At 45.6% G+C, this 7,365-nt stretch overlaps 1 protein-coding gene and 1 long non-coding RNA gene across 3 annotated transcripts in view; one reads left to right on the forward strand and one right to left on the reverse strand.

Annotated features, from left to right (window-relative positions):
- Window positions 1-6,885, reverse strand: part of MBNL1 (muscleblind like splicing regulator 1) — a 112,595-nt gene extending 105,710 nt beyond the window's left edge. The window contains exon 1 of one of the 2 annotated variants that reach the window (XM_019472084.1): window positions 6,830-6,885. The gene's annotated coding sequence lies outside the window, so the exon portion shown is untranslated. The remainder of the gene's footprint in view (window positions 1-6,829) is intronic. The other variant, XM_019472051.1, reaches the window with a different exon arrangement.
- On the forward strand, window positions 2,323-2,640 carry LOC103898896. The gene is made up of 2 exons (XR_657573.2): window positions 2,323-2,480; window positions 2,564-2,640. It is a non-coding gene; the product is annotated as an uncharacterized LOC103898896 (long non-coding RNA).
- Window positions 6,886-7,365: the final 480 nt, after the last annotated feature.

A 7,365-nucleotide genomic window follows, 5' to 3' on the forward strand; every position in this document is an offset into this window, starting at 1 on the left:
GGGCTCACAATATACCCCTTCCATTGTTATTTCTTTTTTTTTTGCCATTTGCCATAAAAGATTCCTGTGCCTTTGAAAACCATGTTTTTCAGTTCTCTATATTTTACTATTTTAATAATATCAGTGGCAGGATTCTCTGACTTTGTCTTTTGATATCAAGGCAGCAGTCATGTCTTAGCCAAACTGACACCCAAACCCTACAAATATTTGCAATGATTCCAGGAGACATTTTACTTGGGTTTTTTTTTCAAAGTATTATATTGTATGAAGCAACTGTATATTGGTAAGGTGAGTACATTTCAATGCATATACACATACATTTTCAAAAAAACTCAATTACTCTCTTTTCCCTTAAACTTTTAATTTCAATTTCTGTTTTCTTGCATAGGGAACAATTCAGAGAACTGTTACCTTATGGCGAGCGCTCCACAGTTTCTGTTCCTTCCTAGTCCCCGTTACTAAATGTAACTGTAGGCGAATTAGTCAAGACAAGGAGATCCCTGCTTCCCCCTGGGCGCAGGCTTTGCCCGAGCAGCTCCCAGGGGTGCCGAAGCCCAGGCTGAGGCTCGGCCCCCAGCCTGCAGGTACCTCAGCCGCAGATTGCTGGATGACCAGTGCAGCCACCCACGGCCGCTGGCTGCCAGCGCTGTGCTCCCGCCTCTCCACAGGAATGACAGTTACCACAGGGAGCTTCCACAGAGGCTTTAACCGCTCTTAGGTTTGGAAAGCATTATCAAATGGACATGTCAAACGCTCGCAGCTCCACCTCCATAGAGCTTTCTCCTCACTTTGGTTGTGAAAATTAAGAGCCATCAAATAAATGAGTGTTCACAGAGAGAAAGAGTGTGAATCCTATAAATGAGTTGTGCTGCCAGTATAATCTACACCATGTCAAAAAGACATCATAATGTCTGTAAGGAGGCAATTTTTTCTGAAGTCCCGTAGGCGTTAAGCATTGGTCCTTCACCGGCAGGGACTGCAGCACGGGGGCATGCACGGCAAGAGAAGGGGTTCAAGGGCTGCTGCAAGGAGCTGGGTACCACACATTTCAGAAATTAAAACACAAAAAACTATAGAAGGCTTTTCTGTGGTTAAGTTTTCAAATTTGGTCTGATCTCCCTTTCAGCTCCCTAACAGCTCAGGCCAGTGCCCCAGTCCAGCATGGGCACTTCACCGAAGGGGCTGATTTAATGCTCCGGTGTGCGTGCTGCTTGCAATGTCCCATGCCCACATCTCTCTTCCTGCTCACCTTTTGCGTGGAAATACCAGATACTCTGAACGCCTCTGTCCTTTACACCTTACGCTCCTTGGTGACTTTATTCTGAATTCTGATTCCTCAATTCTTTACTATTTTCAACGTTACTACCGCACCGGATTCTCTCGACTGGAAGCACACAGTGGCCACAGCAACACTTGGGGCTGGATGCTGTGACAAGCAGCGGTCGTGCAGTGGTGCCCTGTTGCCAGAAAATAAACACACGGCCTCCCTCCCCCCCAGGCAGGCTCCCGTTTTCAGATGTGGTTTAATTTCAGCCTGTCTCTGTTTCCACAGGCTGGGACTCCCATGCCATGTATTTTTTTAAACTGTGAGGCTGGTGTTCATTGCCAGTCAACAAGGAAACTACAAGGCATATCGACCTCAGGGGAGACAAGGAAAAAAATCAAAGGTTTTATCTCCAGCATCAGGAGTGTAACTAACTTGCTTGTGTTAAACATCACTATCAACACAGAAACCTTGTTCCAACTTTACTTTTTCTACCAAACACATTGGGGGTTGTAGTTCTGCTAGAACTTTGTCTTTCCATCTTCCCCCTCTCGTGCTTGTCTTTCCCTGCCCAGTCTTGTAATTTGTGTTTATAATTCTGAGCATCACTTGTTACCCATACTCAGTTGTTCCAGAATACCTTTATTTTTACCTGACAAATGAAAAAAATCAGTACTAAAGTGGTATTTCCATGGCAATTGAATGCTACTTTTATTCATTTATAGATACTGAGCTTCTATTGACTTCTGAAATTTCAAATGCTCGCTCAGAATTACATCCGCCACATCCTTCAGTCCGTAACAGAATAAGCCAAACCACTTTGCTGTTTGCTTTGAAATTTATTAGGCTTGGAGACTAGAAGACATCTGTGAAATGAGGTGATAATATGCTTTTCAGCTTTAATGAATAATTCCTCACTTTACTTTGGGAGACAAATAATATTACCTGCTCAAGAGATCTGAACTCCAGTTGTTTCCTTCTTAAGGCTTTTTGTTCTATTATACAGCCTGGCATTAATATAATTAACTTTTCTTTTTGTGTGCTCTAATGACACCCTGCAACAGACCACACAGCACTTCTGAACCTGTAGTGAGAAACGGGACGCCTTGAACGTCCCTCCTCGGGAACTGCCCAGACCGAGCAGCCTCGGGGAGCATCCTGGAGTGCTGAGTGCCCGAGGAAGTGAAGACACGTCACTGACTGGGAGAACTTTCTGGTATTTTCTGTTTATCATTTTTGGATTTTTTTATAGAAACTGGAGACTGAAAGGACATAAAGAAACATTCCTTTTTCTTTCAGGAAAATATGCCATGAATTTACACTTGTGTTTCAAAGAAGTTTAATCCAGATCAGTAAAAAATGCATGACAATGGGTATCCCATCGTATTTTTATATTTGCCTGATATACATGACTTTGCCTGTCATTATATAAAGCAGCAGCAGTACAGATGTACCACTCAGATAACATCAGCATTGGTTGCACACACCTTGATAGTCTCTGGGAACGAATGTTGCAATGGATCATTTGTTGCTCTTCCTGTTTCTGTTCTATCACAAAGAAATACGCGAGGCTGTTTCCTTTCTGTATGCTTACATCAGTACGCTGGGCATTTTCAAAGCAGTTGTTCCGGTCACAAAATTTTCCGTACAAACTCCTCACTCCCCAGATTTCTCTTAAATAACTTCAGTAAGCCAGTGTCTGCACAAATGATCTTTTCTATACACAGAGCTAGCTTTAAAAAATAACTGGTGTCTAAACTGTGCCTCCTTGTCCTGCCTTGACAGCGGCAGCAGAGCAGGTATGTGGACACCAAGATGCTCACAGCTGGAATGGCAGCTCCCTACCCAGCCCCCTCCGCCCCCAGTTTAAAGGGCCTACCTTCACAGCCGTTATTTGGTTGCATTGGTAATTAGGTTTACTTAGGTTCATTTTCCTGTCAAGTCCATTTTCACATGACAGCACACAGCAACCTGCCTTCTGGGTTTGGTACCTGCTGCCTGCGATGGCAGCAGTCCTGCCAGCCTCTCCTCCCAGCCCTGCCGGGCAGCTGCCACCACCAAGCGTTTCTTCTGGTGCTGGCTCCTGCTGGGAACCCCGCTCAAACATGTCCCTTCTTTGACAAGGTAGAGGGCCAGTTTGCCTTATCGTTGGGTTTATGCCCTGTTCATCTGTGATGTCATTTCTCACTATATCCTATAAAGTGAATGTATTCTATTTCACATAGATTTATATAGGTTGCAGGGGGTTAAACCCTAGAGCACAGATGCCAAGCACAAGCTCTGCAGTAACAACATGTCCAGGCAGGGCATGGTAAAGAGGAAACCATAAGGAAATCGCAGATCCAGTGGTCTCCCAAATTATCATCTGATAATGATAATTACCATCTGGGATACCAAACAAGACAATGGACAAATTACCTTCCAGCAGAGAAAGATAAAGAAGTATGTCATTGTACACTTAGCTTCATATGTCATTCAAACAAAAAGACATAAATTAGGAGAGGAGAAAAAAGAAACACATTGTGTACAGAGAAAGTATTTTGAGAGACATTTTATGTTTTAGAGTCCCTATGTGATATTACAACTGGAGCAAAAAAGAGGAACTCTCTTGGCTGAGTTAACGCAGCCCTTGCACAAGTGAAGCAAGAGTCTGACCTCTGAAGATTGTGCAACGGTTGCCTGGCCTTCCCTCTGAAACCCGGTGAGGAAGGCTGCAGGGCCAATGACAATCCAGCCCAGGCTGGCAGAAGCCCCCCAAGCACAGCAGTGGGACACCAACGTGTCCTGGGTGCCATGCGTGAGGATGGCTGTTGGCATCCTCTTCACAACTATGCCTCAAGCAGAATAAAAGCACTTCCCACTTCAGTTCCTACTTCAAAATGATCTGAAGGGAAAAGTTTAAAGCGAAAACTCTGAGTGACAGGTCATCCTGTAACAGGCATGGCATTAGGGACATAAGGTGAAAATATATTTAAATTTTCTCTTTGGCATTACAAATGTGATAAATACTCTGAAAAATTACTTAAGTCTGCAAAATTAATAAACTTGTATTATGAAAGCCTCATAGATCATTTCTAGCCCTCCCTCAGAGGTGGGTTTCTTAAGGCATTCCATGTGGGCAGGAGAAGGTAACCCGCCAACTCAGTGACTGGTTTTTTTCAATTGTTACTCCATAAAGGCAGCCACCCTGGCAGCCTGCTGCCTGCCCACGCAGCCTGAGGGTACCTGTAGAGGCCTGGTGCCTATAGGGAGGCAGGCATAGGTGACTGGAGGTGCACAAACTGATGCGCACACAGCTAGCGAGGACCAAAGCCTCCAGCTCGGCTTGCACCAGCTCTTTGCTTCAAACCCCAGCTCCTGCTTGAGTAAGATTGTAAATCAAACAGGAATCTTTTGCCAAAGAAGAAGAACAAGAAAAAGGTCAGCTAAGAACCTAATTTGATTCAGAACTAGCTGACAAAGTCCCTGGACTCCAGCCAGCTGTGTAGCTGGCGCTGGGTGAGAGCAGCCTGGATGAACAGTCAGCGCTCCCATGTGCCCCGTGCCCCAGCGCCCGGCATGCTCCCCGCCTGCACTGCACTACACCGGTGCCCCCAGCAGCCCTGGGCAGGAACGGGTGCAGAAAGGTTTGTTCAGCTGCTTAGGCACTTCCAGCTGTGCACCCGAAAGCAAAGCTTCTCTCCTTAGTATTTACAGTAACATAGCACTTAAAGGATAACTACATTAAGAGATCCGCAGTCTCCTTAGCAGCCTGCCCCCCTGTTCCGCACAGTGACTACAGCAGCACTGGGCTGCTCTTCACTGCAGCCGGACTGCAGAACTCCCACCCACGAGGGATACAGGGTGCTGCTGTACCGCTGTCTGTTAAACAGATAAGTAAAAATCACAGTGCAAATCAATCTAGCTTGAAATATGTCTCGTGGCTTCATTTTATCATAACAAATAGCTGAAATACAATAGTCACAAAATAAACCTTGTACTCTTAATTTTCCTTTTTTTCCCCTGGCCTTTATTAAAAGACAAGTACACAAGTTACTGCAAACGCAGACTAAACACGATTATGATCCTGGAGAAGCTACTCGCTTCCTTAAGCTGTTATTTGTTTGACACTCGTGAAACTCGAGTTCCCTGAAAAGGTCTGACATTAAATTTCAGTCTTGCTGATAAAGAAAGCAATCGTTACATTTCTTCTAACACAGTGCAACTTCTGCAGTAACGAACTTCCGCTTCTGCTTCACAGCAACATGGAGGCCATCGCTTTCGCACTACAGTGCTAAAAGATTTTTTTTTCTGTTTTAATGATATTATCTTCATATGCATTTTACTAAAGTTAATGTACAAATTTCAAACTTGGCCCTTCCACTGTATTGTCCTTTTATTTTAAAGCCTCCTGCAACTATCAAGTGACAATATTTTTGTTAAAAGTAATAAAGTATTTAAAATCTCTACTAGTCTACAAGCATATAAATGAGCAAAATCCACACTTCACAGCGAATAATTATGATGTATGCCACATCCTTTGCATTCTCTGTAAAGATTTCTTTATTGCTCTTCAGTTTGTGCTGGAGCCCAGCTGGCAGTGCTGGGGCCCACTTTAACCTCTATGGGGAGCAGTGCAGGTTCTCAGTCCGGGTGGACCCTGCCTGCGATCCAACATCATATTTAATCATGGAAAACTGGTGGGACATTCGCCGGCAGCAACATATTTCACAGCAGGAAGCCGAGGGTTCACTCTCGGGGATTAATGTCATTTTAATTTCTCGTGGGCTTTACCAACAACTCCTAGGGAGCCAGAGCGGGGCCAGGGAGCGATGCTGCAGGGACAGGCACCCACCCACCTCACTCAGGGCTGGAGGGGACCCCCACACGGGGGGAGCAGCGCTTGGCCCCCATTGAGAAACACACCCGAATTGCAGCACAACTATGGCGGTGGTGCCTTAGCACAAGCATCCCGCCCTGTCTCCACTCCACCAACACTACAGAGTAAACTGTTAAACCAACTCATGGGGCTCTTGAAAGCACGTGAAAATCTTTCTCTCAACTTTTCCAGCAGAACAAGCACCACAGAAGATTAACTGACAAAATGATAGTAAAGCAAAAGACAAGTGAACAATGCACCCGCCGGCGCTGCGGTGGCTGGCTCCCGCACCGGCTTTGTCCCACGTATTCCTGGGAGTGGGTCAGTGCTCGCTCAGGGACCTGGAGGAGCTCCACACCACAGGGGTCCTGTTGCGCCCCCGGCAAGTGCCAGGAAGGGTCTGCTTTGGAATCTGACTGCTACTTTTAATACTCTTAAGAACTGCAGATTTTTGTTACTTCAACTTTACACAACAAAATCTTACATTTAGTGCTCATTTCTTTAACATATTATTTAAATCTTCCCTAACTTATCTCAAGATAGCAAAACCTATATGCCAAAGTAGGCGCAATGAAATGCAGACATAATAAAACAATTTAGCTTTCTGAACAACTTACCGTAACCCGCTAAACAACTGTACACTATTCTGCTGCGAATCTGCACGTCTGGCAAGGGCCACAAAGTGGAGTAAAAAGCGTAATTCTTACCTGGGGGGCCTGATGCGTGGGGTGCGTTAGTGCATGCTGCAGCGCTCTGGCAGCGCAGCCACCGCCTCCTCCGGCAGCGCGCGGGGCTAATTACAACATGCTTTTTTTGCAACAGTGGGATGGTGGCCTAGCGAGAGGGGAAATGGTGAAAGGCCAGAAGAATTATGTTTTCCAGGCCCTATAGGTCTAAGGATGTGAAATAAGCTATTCGCAGTAGCATACAGCAGTAACCATGGCAACGGGCTGTGGTTTGCATGTATATTTTCTTAAAGAAGCAAAAATTACTTTCAGCTAATAAAAAAAGAGATGCAAGGGGAAGTGCTTTTGCATCGCAGCCACGTCTCGAGTTGCAGCATGGCTCGCTGCTGGGGAAGCTTGCGTCTCGGGCACAAACGCGCATTTTGAAATGCACCAGTTGAATACATCTCCATTGCGACCCATTAATCTGCCCATGGGCATCTGGTGGGGGGACGGGCTCAGGCCACCCGACCAGGCCGTCACCTGCAGTCCCTGGAAATGGGGCGATGGTTGGGGTG

The sequence above is a fragment of the Aptenodytes forsteri genome, unplaced genomic scaffold (assembly GCF_000699145.1).
Source record: "Aptenodytes forsteri isolate BGI_AS27 unplaced genomic scaffold, ASM69914v1 Scaffold299, whole genome shotgun sequence".
NCBI lineage: Eukaryota > Metazoa > Chordata > Aves > Sphenisciformes > Spheniscidae > Aptenodytes > Aptenodytes forsteri.